This window comes from Neopsephotus bourkii, unplaced genomic scaffold (genome assembly GCF_033783945.1).
Source record: "Neopsephotus bourkii isolate Nb327-2 ecotype Australia unplaced genomic scaffold, CSIRO-AGI_Nbou_v1 NB_247, whole genome shotgun sequence".
Classification (NCBI taxonomy): Eukaryota; Metazoa; Chordata; class Aves; order Psittaciformes; family Psittacidae; genus Neopsephotus; species Neopsephotus bourkii.
In genome coordinates, this window is record NW_026900757.1 from 67,962 (window position 1) to 90,190 (window position 22,229).

The 22,229-nt window shown below is 37.4% G+C and overlaps 1 protein-coding gene and 1 non-coding gene across 2 annotated transcripts in view; one reads left to right on the forward strand and one right to left on the reverse strand.

The window, feature by feature from the left end:
* The window catches only part of LOC133208241 (GTP-binding protein Rit2), a 132,675-nt gene that overhangs the window by 49,852 nt on the left and 60,594 nt on the right, over positions 1-22,229 (forward strand). The window lies entirely within an intron of this gene.
* On the reverse strand, positions 20,693-20,813 carry LOC133208242 (U4 spliceosomal RNA). The gene has a single exon (XR_009724300.1). It is a non-coding gene; the product is annotated as a U4 spliceosomal RNA (small nuclear RNA).

The window sequence follows — 22,229 nt, forward strand, 5'->3', positions numbered from 1 at the left end:
AGAGTCAGGGTACGGTATGTTCTTTATTTGAAATTTGTCAGTGTTGGAGTTAAGACAGGTTAGTATATTCATCTACCTGTCCTGATACCTACTATTTCAAAAAGAAAAAAGGATGGGCTTCCTCTTTGTTACTGCTGCATTTATTTCCTGTGTTGCTCAAGGAACGTTCTTTCCCTTTTTTTCCATCTATGCCATTTTTACCACCTACTACAATCCAGAAAGGTTAATATGGAGAAAAACAATCTGTCTTGTCATCTTTTTTAAAGTGTTTGGTACAAGCACTTTCCATGTTTGGCTCACAAATGCGCGGGGGCTTGTGCATGTTAGTGTTTACCTGCATGCTTTAACAGTGTAGTCGAACACCAGCAATGTGTTCAGTGCAGGATATTTATTAGCACCACAGGCCACCTTTCCGGTACTCCTGTCAAATACAGTCACTCACTGAAATTCTGAATTGGTGTTATACCTGCTCTGAAGTGATGGGGGAGACAATATCTTTACATCTTTTACATCGTTACATCCGATGACATTTATCATTACCAAAACCATGGATAATTCATTGTTTTCCTAGCTAGGAATCATACACAGAATCACAGAATCCCAAGGATTGGAAGGGACCTCAAAAGATCATCTAGTCCAACCCCCCTGCAAGAGCAGGGTAACCTAGAGTACATCACAAAGGAACTTGTCCAGGCAGGCCTTGAATATCGCCAACGCAGGAGACTCCACAACCCCCCTGGGCAACCCATTCCAGTGCTCTGTCACTCTCACAGTAAAGAAATTTTTCCTGATGTTTGCATGGAACCTCCTATGCTCCAGTTTACACCCATTGCCCCTTGTCCTATTGCTGGACATCACTGAAAAAAACCTAGCTCCATCATCCTGACACCCACCCGTTACATATTTGTAAACACTGATGAGATCACACCTCAGTCTCCTCCAAGCTGAAGAGACCCAGCTCCCTCAGCCTCTCCTCATAAGGGAGATGTTCCACTCCCTTAATCATCTCTGTGGCTCTGTGCTGGACTCTTTCAAGCAATTGCCTATCTTTCTTGAGTTGAGGGGCCCAGAACTGGACACTGTATTCCAGATGTGGCCTCACTAAGGCAGAGTAGAGGGGGAGGAGAACCTCTCTTGACCTACTAACCACACCCTAATGCACCCTAGGATGCCATTGGCCTTCTTGGCCACCAGCTCACATTGCTGGCTCATGGTCATCCGCCTATCCACCAGGACCCCCAGGTCTCTTTCCCCTTCACTACTATCCAGTGGGTCAACTCCCAACCTGTACTGGTACATGGGGTTGTTCTTCCCCAGATGAAAGACTCTACACTTGCCCTTGTTGGATTTCATCAAGCTTCTCCCCGCCCTACTCTCCAGCCTATCCAGGTCTCGCTGAATGGCAGCACAGCCTTCTGATGTGTCAGCCACTCCTCCCAGTTTAGTATCATCCACGAACTTGCTGAGGGAACACTCAGTTCCCTCATCCAGCTCGTTGATGAAAATATTAAACAGCACTGGTCCCAGTACCGACCCCTGAGGGACTCCACTAGTCACAGATCTCCAGCTAGATTCTGCCCCACTGACCACAGCTCTCTGCCTTCTTCCTTTCAACTAGTTCTTGATCCACCTCATTACCTGATCATCAATACACTCTCATTATTAAAGCAGTAGAACTTGCTTTTGTTTCTGATACTCCATTTCTGCAGCACACAATTTTTTTTTTTATATTTTTAAGCCTGAGGAATGCATGAGATGAGAGAGAGGTTGTTTTTTGCCCCCCTTTGAAATCTCAGTGATTTTACCCTAGATGTGCTTAGTCCTATCCCACTGATACCAAACCTAGTCATCTTCCTGTCATTGTGTCAAACCTTAGAAATGGCTTCAAGCCACACATGAGCTATTGTCGCATAAGTTTATTTCCACCTAAGTCAAACACGAGGTTTATGCTAGATGCAGGTGATCAGGCTAGGAGGTATAGCCAGAGTCTCAGAATTTATCTAGGTATTTTTGCTAAATTCTGAATTGATGCAGTAATGTGGGCTTGAGGTGGTATTCCTGATCTCGTTTGCTTTATTTCTTAAAATATAGTAAGAAGAAAATTGTATGGATTTTCCCTATTTAATTAAAAATTGAGATTATTTTTTTCTTTTTTAGTTTTTATTAATAGTTTGTTATAAGTTGGGAAGGGATTCCAGGTGGCTGTGTGTTTGCTGGAGTCAGAGGAGAAAGTGGGAGAGCTGGAGGTAGGAAGAGGGAGTAGAGAAGATGATCTATAGATTCATTACAGTAAAATATGCCTTGAGCCCTCATTGGACCTAGTTGCATCTGGGTTAATTTGGGTTACAGACCTATGTATCTTATTTCCCAGTGTACCGCACTAAGGAATTGTTGCTTATGAAGAAGTTGTACTTCTTTTTAATCCCATTTCTTTCCCATGAGAAGTGAAGGAGATGGTTTCATTCATGACTGTCTGCAACCACAGGATGATGGGTGCTGCCAGTTAACCTTTTCAGGATTATAATGCTCTCAAAACGAGGAGGGGATTAGAACTTGAGGATTAGTTTGATTTGATAGGGAGGGTCTGCAATTGTGAGAATCCTTGACATCCCTCAAGAAAAAAGGAGGAACAGGAGAGTTATAGAGATCAAGGATGAGTGTGTAAGGCTTTGTCATCAGTGAGACTGAAGCCTGAAAGTCCTTTGGGAAACATCAGGCAGGACTTCAGATGTGTTGGTGGCTCAAAAGAAAAATATATATATAAAAAAAAAAAAATTATTGAGCTCCTGAAAAATTGCAGTATAAAACTTTAAAAATATATAAGGTTACCATGCTTGTGAATTTTGAGATGAGTATCATACTGTTTCATCTGATGTATTTGCTCTTCCTAGGTTTTATACCTCATTTGATAAACATTTGAGCCTGTGAGAAGGAAACAGTGAAATGTGGCAAAGACTCAGTGTCTCAGTTAATTACTGACTTCTTCTCCTTGCTGACAGCATATGCTTCAGTCCTTTGTGTTTTACTGGGTAGGAACCAGTCCCAGAAATTTATGTGCAAGGATAATTCCCAGATGAAGAGTCTCCATATAAGTAATCAAAAATCCAGGAGAGTCAGTTATATTTTGCTCTTCAAACTCTGTGGGATCTGGAGTATGAAACCGTGTTTAGATGGCACAACAATATAAGCACCCTTGTAGTCTTTTCTGAAAATCTGTCATTTTCATAGTAACAAGGGTGAAAAGCTTAAAGGTAATAATTGAATTTTCATCTGTGCCCATGCTTGGTCCATCTGAAGTGCATTTAATTTTTTCAGAACCTGCTGGAGAAAATCCCACTGCGAAAGAAACCACTGTTTTGTGGAAAGAAAGAGTGGACAGAAAGAGTGCTTCATTCTCCAGGGCTGTCATCATAACATCATGTCATTTAAATAGAAAAATAATAATAAAATACTGCTTTTAACAATTTTGGAACTATAGCACATAATTTTGTGTTTGTCCTGATTACGTGACATTTCCAATAATTATTGTCTGTAAAAGAGAAGTTGCTTTTTTATGGAACACAAGTTAAAAAAAGCCATAAGGGAAAGAAAAGATAATTAATTAAAAAAAAATCATTTAAAAATGATAGAGCAGTTCTGATAGGAATTTTGTAATTCCTATTTTGTGCACATAAATTAAAGGCTTACTGTTATGCCAAACTTAAACAGTAGTATAAAAATCTTTACTTTCATAATTAGCAGTTTCCTTAACCTTGTGACTAGAAAATCTGCTGTTCTTTGGAAGACTCATCAAAGAAAAATAAGATTGGAATGACTGTTTTCCTTCAAAAAGTAAAATCAGAAACAAGCAGCAGAAAGCTTCATAGTATTGAAATTTCTGGCAGAAAATATTTTTTTTAAAGAACAATGATATTCAGAGAGAAAATCAACACAGCACAGTAACAAAAAAAGTTCCATCACCTGAAATTAAGTAATAAGCTGTTTTTCAGAAATTCCATAATGCCATTATCCATTAAAATGTATAAAGCCTTCTGCTTCTTCAGTGTATGCTTTTATTTGTCTAGTATTTGTCATAGTGTTTATTGTATTTGTCTAGTATTGAAAATAGATAATTCAGAATATCTCAAATTTTCTGCATTGATGAGAATATCAATGGTGCCTGTATCATATCTTTCTTTTTTTTTTTTTTTTTTCCCCCGTTCATGATTCTTATGGAAATTCTAAGCTCCAAACAAAGTAAGTTATGTTCTGCCTTTTCATTCCTCCATATCTGTGGTTTTATCTTGATGAATAGTGTACCTAAATTGAAAGGGTTTTGTGATACTTATACTTTGAACAATTGCAGGAAAAATAGATAATGATGAATGATAGAAATGTGGGTACCTAAAACTGAAAAATGGCATGATGACATTTGCTTTCGTTCATTATTTATATCAGACTGATGGTTATAGAGGATCTGCAGTTTGAACACAAGCTTCACAAAGTTTAAGAATTAGGACTTCAGGCTAGAGGGTTTCTCAGATGACTGTCTGAATACAATACTTGGGCTGTTTATAAAATGCTAGGAATGAAAGGTTTTAGAACTTACTGATAATATTAATGATAACAAATCATCAGGAACAGTTGGTATTCACAATTCAGATATAAAATGGCTGAACTATTAACTGTGCTTAAAATGTAATCAGCACCAGGGAAATGGAAGATGACAAGCTCATAACAGACCAGGGAGCTACAGACCAGTAAATTTGAGTTTTGCTGAGCAAATTGATAGTTACCTTAAGAAAGAACAGAAATAATAATGAATAATTATGTTTTTACAGGCAAAAGTCATAATGGTTTTCACAGAGGTTACTCATGCCTAGAAAGTCTTTTAGAGTTCTTTGAGGAAGTCAACAAATATACAAGGAACAGTTTCCAGTTGATACATTTCCTTTAAATTTCCAAAGTGGTTATGTGCCTAAAAAAAAAAAAAAAAATGGAAACAAGGTTTTTCAATTGTTAGTAAGTGTCAAAAGCAGAAACAAAGGCAGGAATACATGGTCAATGAAGAACAGATATTATCATTGAAACTCTATGTAGATATTGATTTTCTTGTTTTAAATATATCCACCTGCAACTGGACAATAAGATGAAACGTTTTCAATGCTCTTTAAATATTTGGGTAGTTAAAATGACAGCCGACCATGGTGAGGTTGAAGATTAATTCTTAATATATTTAAAATCTGGATCACAAGATTAAATTCAGTGCAGGTCGTAAAGTAGTAAAGGGACAGCCATGACAATGAGTACATGGCAAAGGTCTGTAGAAAAATTACCACTGAAAATTGCCAGCTGAGAATTACAGTTGACTGTTTCTGTCAGCTCAGTGCTTTGTAGAAACAAAAAACTGAAGTGGAATATTATCAAGGGAATATAGAGCAGAGCAGAACAGAGCAAATGCTATATGTCATTAAGCATTGCTTAAATACCATAAAAAGTGGTACTTACTGTCATCCATTCTTCTGAAAAGTGGCGCAGTAGAATTTGAAAATATAGAAGCTGATAGCCAAAGATAATCGGGGCACTAAGCAGCTTCCATTTGTGGCTATATCAAACAAACGTTGATTCTTTAGTCAGGAAACTGGGAGAATTTTAGCATGGAGAGAAAAAGTCATGGAAAAGATGAAAAAAATAAAGAATATTCATTGATTTCAACAATACAAGAACTGGGAAGAATAAAATTAAACTTGTTTAACCATATTATATGTTAAACAAATGAAAATGCTTTACCACACAGTGTGTAAGTGAATTGCGGATCTCACTGCTGCAGAATTTAAAATATAAAAGCTTTTTGCTTATGTATTCAAATAGTAATTCAACTGGCCATCCAATGACTGTTAAAATAAAACATGACATTTCTAGCTTAGGAAGTGCCTAAGCCTTAGATTTCTAAAAGTTGTGAGGATATAGCAGAAGAAGATTCTCTATGTTTAAACTACTTTGATGTCTTGTCCCTGAGCAAATTGCGGCTGTTGAAGATAGCATGGGGGACAAGACAGACTATGGGCTGGTTTACTTAATGTCACGGCCCTTCAGCTGTAATGTATATAAAAAATGGACCATAATAATTAAATTTGATAGGGCAAATGCACAAAGGTCTCATGAAAACGTTAATTTACATAAATATTTACATTTGCATACACTCAAATGTTACACATTAATGTGCACACCAATATTAGCATAGCGTTATTATAGAGTAATCGCTGTACTTATATCATTATTATGTAAGCATTGATGTGATGTGATGATTACTGATAATGATGGCTGGCACTCGGCTTCCACTGGGACTCTTTGTTTTTAGTTTGTTTCTTTTTCTAAGGTACTCTATTTTCCAAGTAAATGTTAGCCTAAAGCAGGAATCACTGGATAAAGTTGTGTTGTCTGTACTATGAAACAGTCCAGAACAATAGTCTCATGAGTCTTTTTTTTTTTTTTTTTCCAGAAGTCTATGCATCTTTTAATATTCTTTTACCTTTAAATGTAGGGAAATTCTGAACAGTAGTCACATTTACTAGAATAGCTTCTGGAAGGGAAAATCAAAGAATGATCACTTGATGACAGGAAATTCAATTCAAACTAAAGGTTTCCAGAAATTATTCTTACATGTGTGGACGTGTCATCTATTTTAATGTACATATTAAGTATGCACATAAGACAAGAGTCGCAAGAGAATCAGGAATGGTGTCAGAGACAGAGCCCAGGAATCCTGACTTCTACTCATCAGCTCAAACACCGGAAAATGGTGTCTCCCTTGTGCATGCTTTGTGTCATTTCATGGCAGAAAGTAACAAGTAGTAAGGGGTGGAGAGATTCACTGATGCATCTGAGGAGGCAAGCTTCAAAGCCTAAGGCTTACATTGCCTTTCAAAACAATTTTGGCTATGAGTGCTTGCAAGCAGATGTCAAGCTGGGGAAAAAACTGATCAGCAGTGCCACTAATTTGATGTCCTCAATGCTTCAGTAGCTGGATGATTTCCCATCCTGGATTACTGGCCCATTAAACCTATCTTTTATTGCATAGTCATAAACCTGAATGACGGAAAATAAATAATTAAGGCTAGTCGAGTAGAAGGCAAAGGAGCAGCATGACCCCATTTGTCTAAGAAAGTGAGGGTCAAATTGGAATCCAAGGGCTAATATAAGGAAACATAAAAAGTGTTTGTTTTCTATAGCACAGACCTGAGACATTTATAGCAATGTGGGGAAAACAGTAAGTCCATGTGCAGAGCTGTTATCCCAATTATCTGGTGTGCCAGAAAGGAGAAATCAAACATACTTTCTATGCTTTTAGTATTACATTCACCTTTCTCCCAATAAGAAGATTCTTAATAAGACTGCCTTTGAAACTGGACGTTTAGGGATGGGACGTTCTTAAAAGATTAGGGTTGTGTTTACTTTTAAGGCAAAAATCATAGAATCATAGAACACCAGGTTGGAAGGGACCTCAAGGATCATCTGGTCCAAACTAAATAACTTTAAATCCTTAATTTCTGTTGGGTATGAAAAGGTGATTGGAACTTCCAGAGCCAACATTCTTGAACTGAAAACCTTGCAAGTTCAAGCTTATACTACCCTTAATGTGAAGTACTTGACCATTATGCACAGATAGAAATAAGTGAAGTACAGTGTCCTGCAATGCTTGGTTTTTCTTTCTAATAAGCTCTATAGTCTTAGTCTATATAGTATTTTTAATATTGCTACTTCCTGGAGGGCCTTCTTCAAAGACAATGAAATTCATGCAGGGCTCTCCTTTAGCTTCAGTTACTTAAAGACAAAGCTTCATCAAGTCAGAAGTGGTTTGAGTTGCTTGCTACAGCACCAGTTGTTTGCTCCTTCAACCTGGAGGAATAATTAAAAATCAGAAGAACTGAATCTTCAGTATTGTAATGCATGGCGGTCTATACTTAATCACCAGATTAAAAGACATAAATGTTCTATTGCCTTTGAGCTGCACCTTCAATTAGAGACATGTTGTCACTTTGTTCTCATTTCCCAAATCTGCAAACAATACAACTGATTTGATTGTTCACGAAGAGTCTGTATGATTTGAGTCATTAATCTGGTGTGAAATGCTGCATTTTTAAAAGCAGAGTAGTTTTGCTGAATCAATCCTAATATTTCAGGGAAAGTTGAGACGGTTATTCTACTATGCCTACCTATTTTTCTACATAGTTTCTGTTCCTAATACTTATCATCCTGTAAACTTTTGATCGGATAAAATCCAGATAGATATTGCAGCATTTATTTGGTTATTAAAATCCAACACAAATTTTGGAAGTTGCTAGTTATGCTAAATAGTTGCAGGTATTCACAAGATGTACTGTCATATATATAATATATTCTATTTCACTATTTTTGCTTTACCTGTCCAAAATAAAGGCTGGAAATCTAGATTAAGAATTATGATTTAGGTCTAAAAGATAAGTCTAATCTAGTATTGAATTTTAATGACCTATGAATTTAATGCTTTCTGAAACTCTGTGTTCTGCGATCAGTCTTTCATAAAGCATTTCTGTGGTAACTATAACAGAATGGTCTTCTGGTCAATACAAATGAGGTGCCTATTGAGCTGACAGCAGTGATATAACTGTAACATTGCCTTCTCCTCCACATATCTCAGGAGTGAACTGGTTTTCTTTGAATTCACTCATATTTTGTATGCCATATGCAAATTGCACCTATAATCCCATTTTCTGGGTCTCACATGTTTTGGAAAAAGTAGGAATCTATACAACAGCTTGGTTCAAAAGAAATCATGAGATACACCATTCATACAACTCCAGAAAGCCTTCCTTCCTAAGAAGATGTTTCTCTCAAGTATTAGTTGTCACTCCAGGTTAGGCCAGGCTTTTTTGGAAGGTTACTTTATTTCAGTCTCTTAATTCTTGCCAAAATGATGAACTGGAAACTCTGAGATGTCAGTAATAACTAATGCATGCTCTTTTCTGATTGATTGTGTTGGAGTCTCTTTCATGGCTGTTGCCTGAGTTCTGGTTTACTCAGACGTGGGTAATGTGGATTTTTCCATGACTGAGCCACAGATTTTGGTTTTGTGGCCTGCATTCTAATAAATTCTGTTAAGAATCAATAAATAACTGTGGGTGTTTCACTTGAAAAGATACTCTTAAGAAAGTCTTCAGCAACAATAGACCATTTATGTGGAAACTGATAAAACTTGTCTGTAATTTCTGTTAACAAGTTTCTAGTTCTTCCTGTCAATTTTTTCATTTAATTCTTCTACTTTGAGCTTTCTCTTGTGTTTGCTTCACAGAAGCATCATTAACAAGCAAAGCCTGGAAAAAATCTGATTCTTTATCTTCACTAGCAAAGAAGATTAATTTGTTGTGCTGAAGACAAAATAACATTTTAATGATAATCAGGGGTATTTATATAGTTTTCAATAAGAAAGATTAATGCAGTTTTGATAACTATTATAGCAGAATATTGAGGGCAAACTGCTAATACACTGGCATCACTGATTTTATGAACTCATTTTATTTTAATTCCTGTTGTCATACAATACAGTATCTTTGCATGTTGCAGAAGCATATATAAATATAATTTTCTACACCAAATAGACTGGTTAGGAATATGCAGTGAAAAATGTCTGAACAATTATGTAAAATTGTTGTGATTCTTGGAAAGCAGAGTCTACCAAGCATTTAAGTTCTAATGTGATATTTTTATTATTATTATTTCACATTTAATGAAGGCTATTTTGTGTGTGGGTGAACAAGAAGATTATGTTGTACCTAGCAAGAATGTTAATATAATTTTTATACACTGCATTAATAAAACAAGTGTAATGAGCCATAGTGGTGTGCAATATCAGGTCAATGTGAGAATTAAGCTGCAAGTAATTATAATACTAAGATTGGTTGTATTCTAATTATCCTATGGATAATAATACAGAGATGATAGGCTGAAACCAAAATTATTTGTTCTGGTGGACTTTTAGGATATAGTATAACTGTTACATTGTCGTTGTGCTTTCATGAAACAATATGTTCATTTGTATTTCAGCAAAAGATCATACCCCTCAGCAAGGCAGTTAGTTAAGTTTTACTTCAAAATGGAAATTAAAAAATGTTGCTAGATTGTGAAAAGCAATGACACAAAGTCCCTGCATTTATTCTAGGTTTTATAGTGTGAGTAATGTTAAGCAAATTTGTATTCCGTGTATCTCATAATGCAAGAATGACTGAAAAAATGATCCCTATGAAATAGTCATTACCAGGGAGAAGTAGTGGATGGATGCGGTTATATTCTGAGTGCAAACTGGACACTAGTCTTCAGTGCAAACTTACTTCATGTGCAAGCTGTCTGAATGCATGCTTATTCTCAGCTGTGAACTTTAGGAAAATTTCCAGGCACACACAGGAAACAACGGGGAAAGAGCTGGGGTTTGTTACATTAGCACATTAACACCAACATAAAAGGCACTGATATGAGTGTACCCTTATTGGGTAGGATTCTCCTCATCTTGTTGCTCAAGAGGAGAAACAAATGTTCTGTGCAATCAGTTAATCATCTTTCTGTGGGATGTGTTAAGTGCCTATCTGGTACTAATAATTTCATTCTGATGATTCTGAACCATTTATGACTGGTTTTGTCTCAAAGGCTTTTAAACACTTTATACAATACATCTTCCTGTATGGAATATCACATGTTTAAGAGGAGGCAGAAAGTTTACCCACTCGGTTCATCACTGGTATATGCCAAAATCATGGGTTAGAAGAGTCAAAAGAATTAGTAGGAGGACTCCTTCATATGGATCTTTAGATAAGAACATCCAGATTACATCAAGCTGTAATGAGCCTGTATTTGGCATCCAAAAAAAAAACAAAACACCCATGCTGGCAAAGCATACAGGACTTCAGTTTTCTTTCTGGCTTATGATGTTGGAAATAGAATCACAGAATCATAGAATAGTTAGGGTTGGAAAGGACCTTAAGATCATCAAGTTCCAACCCCCCTACCATGGACAGGGACACCTCACACTAAACCATGCCACCCAAGGCTTTGCCCAACCTGGCCTTGAACAGCACCAGGGATGGAGCATTCACAACCTCCCTGGACAACCTATTCCAGTGCCTCACCACCCTAACTTCCCCTGTTTAAGTTTTAACCCATTACTCCTTGTCCTGTCACTACAGTCCCTAATGAATAGTCCATCCCCAGCATCCCTATAGACCCCCTTCAGATACTGGAAGGCTGCTATGAGGTCTCCACGCAGCATTCTCTTCTCCAGGATGAACAGCCTCAACTTTCTCATCCTGTCTTCATACAGGAGGTGCTCCAGTCCCCTGATCATCCTTGTGGCCCTCCTCTGGACTTGTTCCAACAGTTCCATGTCCTTTTTATGTTGAGGACACCACAACTGCACACAGTACTCCAAGCGAGATCTCCTGAGAGTAGAGTAGAGAGGCAGGATCACTTCCTTCAACCTGCTGGTCACCTCCTGTTGATGCAGCCCAGGATATGGTTGGCTTTCTGGGCTTTGAGCACACACTGAAGCTGGCTCATGTTAAGTTTCTTATCAACCAACACCCCCAAGTCCTTCTCCGCGTGGCTGCTCTGAATCTAACATAACCAATGCAGGGGAAATTCTATCAAACTAAAAATATTTATGGAACGCAAGTCTGTTCTAGTGGTTGTTATTTGTGGAGGGTTTCTGATATTTGAGAACATTGTGTGTTCTGCAAATTATATAGGTTTAGTGGACAAAACAGTTTGTTTTGGGGGAAATTTTGCCCAAAAGAAATAGTTCCTAGAGGGACCATTCTGCAGAGATCTGTGCCCCATCCACAGGCAGAAACTAACAGAGCCTGTCTTTGTAGTTTAATTGTGGTTTTGACTGAGTATGTAAACTTATTTCATATATAAATTTTACAACAAAAAATGTTCTCAAGCAGTTTTTATCAACAGTGCAGTTTTTAGCAAATTTATCCCTCTTTCTCGTTGCTTACCAGTGAACATGCTTTTCCTTGCATGAATCTGTTTATTATTCAAAATCTTCATAAAGATAAGAATACTGTTTATTTTAAAGATTGTCCATCAATTTTGCTCCAATACTATTACAATGAATAATTTTCACCATAATTTTCAATGCATGGTGCTTAATGGATTGCATCATTCACAAGTTTCTGGATTTGCTTCTTGTTTATTTCCCTATTAAGAGACCTATGAGCATGAGCTGAAGCAGAATCAGACATACATGTCCTCACTTCTGGGACCTAGGGAGATATTGTCCTTCTGGGCTCCTATCTCATTTTGAGAAGCCTCATAGTGGAGATTACCAGCAAATTCCCCTCATCTTCCTAAGCTGATGAGCATCCAGGTAATAAGTTTTCTACAAGCAAGGAAACTATTCACGCATGCAGAAATTCTTGTTATTGAAGTAAATGAAAGATCATTACATGCATCGCTGGGTTCAGTGTAAAAACCAGCACTGGGCTAGTTAACTGCTGTAACTGCTGGAGAGCAGGATGGGCTGGCTGCTCTGTAAGGGCAGGGGAACCAGGAGTTAGGAATCGGGAGCATTGTAAACATGGCACCTGGCTTTGTCAACACACAGAGCACACACAGCACCTGAGTGAAGTGAGCAGAGCATATCCAGATATGGGAATCAGAGCTGGCTGAATACAGATCTTCAAATGAGTTATGGTGAAGAATCAAAGCCAAGGAGAAGGAGCCAGGAATAGGAACAGCAAAGTCAGGGTCAGAATGAGGTCTAGTGATGACAGTCAGCATCAGCCAGAGCCCAGGGATCATCAGATAAGATATGGGATATAAATTGGATATATTAGATATAATATCTATATTAGATATAGATATATAGATTGGATATTAGGAAGAAATTATTCCCTGTGAAGGTGGTGAGGCACTGGCACAGGGTGCCCAGAGAAGCTGTGGCTGCCCTGCCCCTGCAGTGTTCAAGCTCAGACTGGACGGGGCTTGGAGCAGCCTGCTCTAGTGGAAGGTGTCCCTGCCCGTGGCAGGGGTTGGAACTGGATGAGCTTTAAGGTCCCTTCCAACCCAAACCAGTCTGGGATTCTGTGATAAGGCAAGTCCATAAAGATGAGGCCTTTTCATATATGAAATTATCTAACAAAACTTGCATCAACAACTAATGGGTAAGTTATAGGTAAAACCATGCTCAGAGAAGAAATATTTCGACCCTTTCATTCTGATCAATCCCTTAAATTCTCCAGGTCTTTGAAGAATCTGAACTTTGTAGTAGATCTTAGAACCTTAACATATCTGCATTCAATTTATGAAAGTTTCTAACGTGTAGGTGGTGTGAGTGAGGAAACTTCTCAGAGCCCTTTATAACCAGCAGGGTTGCAGTCAGATTTCATAAAAGGTTATAGAAGCTGGGAAAACGATCTTAGACATGTGAAGTTAAATCATCTTTCGCTCCTCTGTTTTCAAAATTATTTGATATACTATGAATGTGAATGATGCAAGTTATTACATTACAGTTACAATAAACTGCCATCTAGACTGTGCCTGTGGGGCACTGGGTTGAATACTAAGCAAGTCTGTGGAAGACAGACATTTGTTTAGGTTTATCCTTTGCACATTTGTAGTGGGTTTGATTGTTTCCATTTTTAATGGCAGTTAATACCTACATCTGAATCCAAATCTGTGCAAAGAAGTTGTAGCTTCTGTTGTGTATATCATGATGATCTTAATTTAATTCTGCTATATACTGTCAGAGTGGTAGTGTAACTTTGCTGGAACTATGAAAAAACATTCAGAGGGATTTTTTCCTCTTTTTCTCTTCAAGTTTCCTTCACAGTTCTGTCCTGTTGATTAACACAATACAAACATAATCAATATTTATATTTTAAAGACAGCTACTGAGATCTGTGTATTCAGGAGGGGGGGGAGTGTTAAGACAGTAGAAATGGAATTTAGAAACAGATCTGAATTAATAACTATTAACACTGTCTACGCAATTTCATTGCTTTGCAATTACCTTAGAAGGGAGTCCATTAGACTTGTAGGTACATCCTGTGTAACATAGGCTAAGAGGAATAGAGTTTTTTTCCAGAGGAAAGTCACTTTTCATATCATTTAAGAATTAAAACAAAGAACAAAAAGTATGAAGAAAATCCTGCAGTCTGTATTGCAGATTAAGGGTTTTTCACTCCAGTAGAACTAGTAGTTTGTTCCATAAAATTCAATTCAGGTTTGTGAAATTAGTATTATAGATCTTCCACCAGGAAATTAGTAACAAGGAGCCATTTACTTTATTAAAGACAGAGAATATCTTTGCTTTTTCAACAGGAAAGGTCTGGTTCTGCTCTATAGTCTTCTCTCTTTCTTATATATCTTCTCTAGAAATGTTAATCTGTAAGGCTACAATCTTCTAGTGTAATGTAGTTATGTATGCATGCATATGACAAGTGTTTTTACCATTTACTGAATTATTATTAGCAATGATTTCCCCTCTCTTCTTTTGAATGCTAATAAATTAACAGAAAATGTCTAACTGTGTGGTTTCAAAGAAACTTAGCTGACTTTGCCTATTTGCAAGCTCTTGTGTGGGAATTGTATAGTTCATCTATATGACACTGTGTCCTGCTTTATTAACACCTATATTTAGATTCCAGGTGAATATTATTCCTTGACTACATGCATCTGGCAGCATACAGAAAGAAGTTGATACCTACCCAAGTAGCCACATCTCCTATATTGTGCTCACAATTAAATCTTAAATTCACATCCAGTAACCTCATTAGGGTTTGGACTAATCATAATATCATATGGAATCATGGATTGGAGGGGACTTTAAAGATGGTCCTTGCTGTCCTAAGGATCTCTTGAGCTCCACCATTTCTTGGTCACTGCAGCCAAGGCTGCCTTTGAGCTTCAAAGCCAGTAAGACCGAGTGGATGAGGCCCTCTAACAGACAGGAACAGCCTTGCATTCACAAGCCTTTGTCCTCGTGGGGACTTCAGCCACCCCAATATCTGTTGGAGGGACAACACAACAGGGCACAAGCAATCTGGAATGAGTTGATAACTTCTTTCACCCCAATATCTGTTAGAGGGACAACACAACAGGGCAGAAGCAATCTGGAACCAGTTGATGATAACTTCTTTCTGCAAGGAAAGACCAATAAGGAGAGGTGCTGTGCTGGATCTTGTTTTCAACATCCCAGTGAAAATGAAATTCACAGCAGCCCATCTGTCAGAGTCTACAGGTGTTATTCCTGATGGGGTTTTGTGTTTGTTGTCCATACACACCATTTTTGGATAGTGTGTATGGAGTCTTTTAACAAAGCAATTGCAAGAACACAGCACAATAACTGTTTAATCAGGAGCATCTGTAATAGAGATAAATTAGGGAGAGTCTGAGTGGTATACAGAAATAATCTGTTAAATGTGATCAGAAATAATAAAATGATAAAGTGGAAATCCTTTGTGGTTCATTTTCTGCCAGGTGCACCTATGGTTAAAGAAGGACAGTGATGATAATGTCGTTCATTAATTGTTTCCTACAGAAAGAGTCAATCACCATCTGGAGACACAACTAGCTTTCAGGAAAAGTTCGACAGATGTAGATAATATTAATTGTTAGGTTATGCAGGGAGAAAATTAGAAAGGCGAAGGCACATCTGGAACTTAACCTGGCCACTGGCATAATGTACAATTATTAGTATTTTTACAAACATATTAGCAATAAAAGGAGGGCCAAGGGGAGCCTCCATCCTTTACTGAGTACTACAGGAAACTTAGTAACCAAGGATGAAGAAAAGGCTGAGCTACTTAATGCTGCCTTTGCCGCAGTCTCTGATAGTCACACCAGCCATCCTCAGGGTACTCAGCTCCCTGAGTTGGATGACAGAGATGGGGAGCTGACTGAAGTAACCATAATTCAGGAACAAATAGTTAGCAAACTCCTGCTCCACTTAGACATACACAGGTTTATGGAGCTGGATGGGTTCCACCCAGAAGTGCTGCAGGAGCTGGCAGAGAAGAGCTTGCCAAGCCATTCTCCATCATCTATCAGTAGTCCTGGTCTAGTGGGCAACCAGACAAGCGACCTGTCTCACTAAACCTCCTTTCAGGTAACTGTAGAGAGCGATAAGGTCCCGCTTGAGAAGGATGGAGCAAGGAGGTGTCTGTTCCCTTCTTCCATGTAGCAAGTACATGTGCAGGGGAAATGGCCTGAAGTTGTGACAGGTGAGGTTTAGACTGGATAGTAGGAAAAATTTCTTCACTGAAAGGGTGGTCAGGCATTTGAACAGGCTGCTCAGGGCAGTGGTGGAGTCACCATTCCTGGAAGTATTATAAGAAACATGTAAATGAGGCCCTCAGTGATGTGGTTTAGTGGTGGAATTGGCAGTGCTGGGGTAACAGCTGGGTAATTGGTAGTCCTGGGGTAACTGATGGTCTTAAAGATCTTTTCCAACCTAGTTGATTCAATAATTCTATGATTCTATCAATAAGAACATTGTGTACTTACACTGAGTTTAACATTTGGAACTCAGAAGCCTTTCATAAATGCAGTGAAGATTCTCAAAACTATAGTAAGGTGGTTGAATTATAGAACTAGGAAATCCTGTGGGTCAAGCAGAAAAAAAAATTATGCTTCTCTCTTTATATTTAAAGTGACCCTTGAACTGAGTTTTCCATGGGATTTTAATCAGATGGGCCTAGTGAGGGAGAACCTTGATCCAAGGGACAGTTTGCTCTTCTCTAAACTGCTTTTGGTGTTGTGCAAGATGGCCTTTTATTCAGTGTCAAAGCGAAGGTGAATAAATTATTTAGAAGGACTTCAAATCAATGTATTTATTAAAGATTATATCCAGCTGAAAATGTACATCAAATGACACATTGGACATTCTGACCAAAGTGAAAAGTGTTCTATGGCCCTTCCAAAAACTTTGAAGGTACAGAGATATCAGAGTTATATCAACCTCCCTCTGACCCCTTTGTTGCTAGTAGTCCTTGTAGGATTACTATATGAAATACAGATGATCTATATGCAGGTTCTTTTTTTTTTCTCTCAATTCAAAAGAAGACTTCAAAATTTCAGTTTTCACAGGGCAAAGTGGTTACAGGGTTTGATCTACTACCAAGATATTTTGTGAGCCTTGAGATGAGTCTCAGAGTAATTATTATAGGAATCTGAAGCTGCATGTACTCTTTAATAATCATAGGAAATGGGTTATTCCATAGTAATTTATTTATTTAATATATTAAGTTATTTCATTTTGCTCCTTTCCAAGTACATATTTATATGACTTACTGATGCATTGTCTGAGTGGTTTCCTGTAGTACAATAAACAAAATGTTCACCATCTGTCATACGTGGCTCATCCTTAGCATAGGAGGAGTGATATATGATCAGCTGTTTTGTTTTGTCAGTGTTCTGTTTTGTTTGATTTTTTAAATACATTCTGCTGCATATTTATCTTAGAAAAAATAGTTTAAAGAAAAATCATCTTGGTCTTGAATGAAACATGAGATTTCAGTTTTAGATCCTTAAAAAAGTTATTTCTATAGTTGGTTTTAAACAAGCTTTGGATAAAGCCTTGTTGTTGCTAGAAATGATCTTAATGGTGGTTTAAAAATCCTAATTGCATTTGAAAAGTAAAGTTACCAACCATAGTCTTTATTCAGGCACTTCAGGTAATGCTTCAGATATTATACCCAACGTGTTTAATTTATTATATTTAATTTAGATATTATTCCAATGTGTAAATGTGGGTCGTTAACCACTTTGAGTATAATATCAGAGATTGTGAGTATCTCTGACAAGGTGATGTCATGTGCTAGGAACCACATCTAACTTAATCCTTGAACAAGATGCATACCTATCAGAGCATGATGTTTGATGACTTCATGCCAGAGTTTACTGCATCATAAGCACGAAGTGGGAACATGAGTTTCAGCTATAAAAACCCATCCCTGATTTTCTCAATGAACACTGTGCATGGTCCATCAGAAATTGCACAGGTTTAACAGGTAGTCTGATCTTTTAAATTTAGTGTAGAAGATGGACTGCGAAGCCTTTGAAAGGCAGCTGTTACAGATGACTGTACACTTAGTGGGTCATCATGTAAGTCTTGAATAGACAAGTCCCTTATGTTTTAGCTGTACATAGTTATTCTTGAACATCTGGTTAGGTGAGTGTTAAAAAATGAGGTGCATGCATTCATCAGTAGGAAGCTAAATAAGCATAATGCTTCTGCATCCATGCTGTCTCTGTGAGGCTTTGACATCAGCCATATGTATTTACCAGGTTTCTCAGAAATAGCTCAATACTGAGAGAGCCAAACATCAAACCTATCTGCCTAAAAGACACGGGGAAAGCTTGGGATTTCTTCAGGCTCAAAAAGGAGAAACAGAGGTTCCTCGGAGGCAAAGAGAGACATTCCTCATTAAAAAGCTAATTCAGAAATGAGAATCTATTCTGGAGTCAGTGAGAAGACGCCAAGAAGCAAATAGCGGGAGAATCACCAAAAGCTGTATTTGTTACATCTTGACAAAAAAAAAAAAATCAAAGTAAATAGGAAAATAATACAAACCCAAGATAAATGACAGGAGAATGTGAAAGGATGAAGGGGATCAGCCATTCACAGAGGCTGTGTCTGACACAATATGCTGTTGAATTGTGTCTCTGAAGTTAAACTTATGTCTTGTTTATGTTTTAAAGGCGATTGTGTTGAAAATGAGCAATAGCAAGGTGTTTGTAGGAGGTAATGGAGTAGAAGTGAAAGTTGTCATAGTCTTAAATCTTAAAAAATAAAATATCCTTAAATCAGAAGAATTGGACAATGTACACCCTAGAATTCAGAATTAGATGGAAGATAGAATTGCAGGTCTGGTGCAAAGGGGGGTTTAGTAAATATCTTGAAAAAGATAAAAAACATGATGTCTGTGCTTAAGAAAAAAGACAAAGGAGAAGGTTCTGTATGCTTGTAGAATAACAGTAGATAAAGGAAAACATAATATTTTGAACAGAAGTTCTGTAAGTGAATTGACTGAAGCTACACTGTTTGACAATCTGGAAAACCTAGTTGGCTCAAATTCTTTTTCTGTTTTGTAAACCAAAGTATCTTAGCTGTTTTACATATCAAAGAAGCAAGGTGCCTTTTCTGTTTTACTTTGTTTTTTCTTCTTTACATAAACCTCCCTCCAGGACCACTGGGAGATCAAGACCATGTCATGTAGTTCCGGCAATGAGATTTCCTTATTCTATCACTAAGGTTTTAATTTTCACAAATTAATAGAATCTTGCAATGTTTTAAGTGGTTTTAATTCACCATCATTTAATCGTAGAATCATAGAATAGTTAGGGTTGGCAAGGACCTTAAGATCATCAAGTTCCACCCCCCCTGCCATGGCCAGGGCCACCTCACATTAAACCATGTCACCCAAGACTCCATTCAACTTGGCCTTGAACACTGCCAGGGATTGAGCATTCACAGGTTCCCCGGGTAACTAATTCCAGTGCCTCACCACCCTTACAATAAAGAACTTCCTCCTTATATCCAATATAAACTTCCCATGTTTAAGTTTGAACGTGTTACCCCTTGTCCTAAGACTACAGTCCCTAGTTTAATATCCACCCTCATCTGGATACTCTTTCTATCTAAAATGTAAAGTATTATTTCAGGTTTTATCAGTCAGTACTACAGATGATAGTTTAATTTTAAAGATTTTTCCCCCCTCGACCAGCTCATGAAGTTAATATTTCTCACAAAAGAACTAATTTCTCAAAACCCCACTCACATTCATTTAACTGGTCGTAATAAAATTATCTGCTATATGTAGCCACTGTGAATATTGTTTGCTGTAACTTCAGAATGATGCTTCCAGAACATGCTGTCTGTGTCCACTGTACACTTACATGATGGTCAGAAATCTCCATAAGTGCGTGAGTTTAAGATAGCATAACCATGGACTCAGTGAAACATGGAACCAAATAATCACCTGGGTTTTGCAAGGCATGTTGCTTAGTTTTCAGTGAATGGGATGACTAAATCAGGCCGAGACCATCGACATGTAACCCCACTGTTTTTTGGTTTTATGATAAGTGGTAAATACATTCTGGGCTCTATTGCACATGGCAGATGTTTTCATGCCAACAGTCAGTGTCACTAGTATTACTATGTAGCAATAATCAAATTAGCAGAATATCATGTTTTGCTTGTATGTGGCCTTTCCCTGTCTTGCTTATTTTACAATTTTTTGCTTCATTGATCACTGTGCTACAGGACTCCCATATATATGGAAGATGACTATGTGTAAATACAAATGGCTAATTTAAATGCCAGTTCAGGGAGCTCCGTAGCATGGTATGCATCTATTGTTTTACAGAAAAAAACATTTCACGTTGCAAATGTGCTTTTTGAATTCCTTTTTCATCTGTAGTTGTTTAGATGTTCCAGACCTCCTATGGAGTCAAGTGTAAGGGGAAATGTATTGCTGGAAAGATAGAATCATAGAATCACAGAATACGTAGGTTTGCAAAGGACCTTAAGATCATATAGATCCAACTCCCTACCATGGGCAGGGACACCTCAGACTAAATCACATCACCCAAGACTCCGTCCAGCCTGGCCTTGGGCTGCCCAGCCTTGGTCAGCCCATTCCAGTACCTCACCACCCTTACTGTAAAGAACTTCTTCCTTATATCCAATCTAAACTTCCCTTTTTACATTTGAAGCCAAAATGGGATAAGTTTTCAATTAGCAATAATCGAGTCTCAGATTAACCTTATTGGCTATGATACTACCACTGAGCAAAGCTGTGATGTGACAAAGATGTGAAAAAACACTCTCCTAAGAAGTACCAACATATCCTCTGACTCAGAGGATGTGTTTTCCCTTCATTGTCACTTTTTGCCATATGTGGACAACATTTGCTAACTGAAGAAGACAGTTAAAAAACTCCACCCTGTGACACTCCCTTCCCTGATCCTCATAAAGCAGGCACTAACAGCACTCCTAACTGCCACATTTCTAAATAACTGAACTTTGATGAGTAGGTTTAGCTTTCTGGATAATGATACGGGTTAGCTCTTCTGAAATCTTGAGGAAGATTCTAACTACTCTTCTGTTTGAAAAAAAAATATAAAATTTGAAAAGCACAGAAAAATGTGAGAAAAGAGATTTTCCTTCTCTTAGGAATATAATCAGTATACACAGTGCAAAATAAATTCCAACTACTCCATTAATGATAACAGTAGAAAAGCTTAAATAATTAAATGATTATTGTATACAGAGATTTCAATGGGATTTGTAATTCACAAAAGTTTTTCAATTATTTAGATTCCTAAAGTGGAAAAAGAAAAAATTGAAAAGGAAATTGAAAATCCCATTAACCGTGTCTACTAGCTGTGCACCTACACAGACACATGTCTGATTCCCTTTGCAACTGCAGGTGGTTTAAGACAAAGGGTATCTTTAGGGAGTGACAGCCAGAAAAACACAACTGGTTTGGGAAGAAGGAATATCTATTCACATAGTATAGGCCAGAGAATAAGTGAAAAGCTCAGAGATCATTTTAAAAGCATATTTAAAAGCATAACAAATGTTCCCTTGGATATTGATAGTTCATTTGGGACCATGTCCTACCAATATGCTTATTTGATAGTTTGCTGCCTGTCACAATGAGCAAGTATCATTGATATATTTCTGTTTGAGGTGGATTTTTTTACATTCACTGAGGTTTCAGCTAGCTTCTTTTAAATTGTTCATTTCCTTTCACGATATTGTTAATTACAAAATTGTACATCAAAATGTGAAAATAATTCTATTTATATTATTTTGATAAATTGGATTTTCCACAAACAGCTTTTACCAAAAAACATTTCTCTTGAACCTTACTTGGAAACAAAGTCATATTTTCTGATTGGTTATAGCTATGTCTAAGCTATGTAATTTCAAACACTGTAAATATTATGAACTTGACAGAAAGCTCATCAAAGTAAATGAAAGGAATTCCACTGACTTTCATCATACCCTGTTTCTTGTAGTAAACAGCTTCATAGTCAAGCTCAAATATGTTACAACAATTAGTTAATTATACCATGGTCATGTTTGCTGTTTCCATGTGTGCTTGAGCTATGAAACTTGTTATGATTAGCTGGATTTTTTTGCACCATCCCAGGTTTAGATTGAAATCTATAATCTCCTTTCAAAGTGCTTCAATATATGTAGGCTT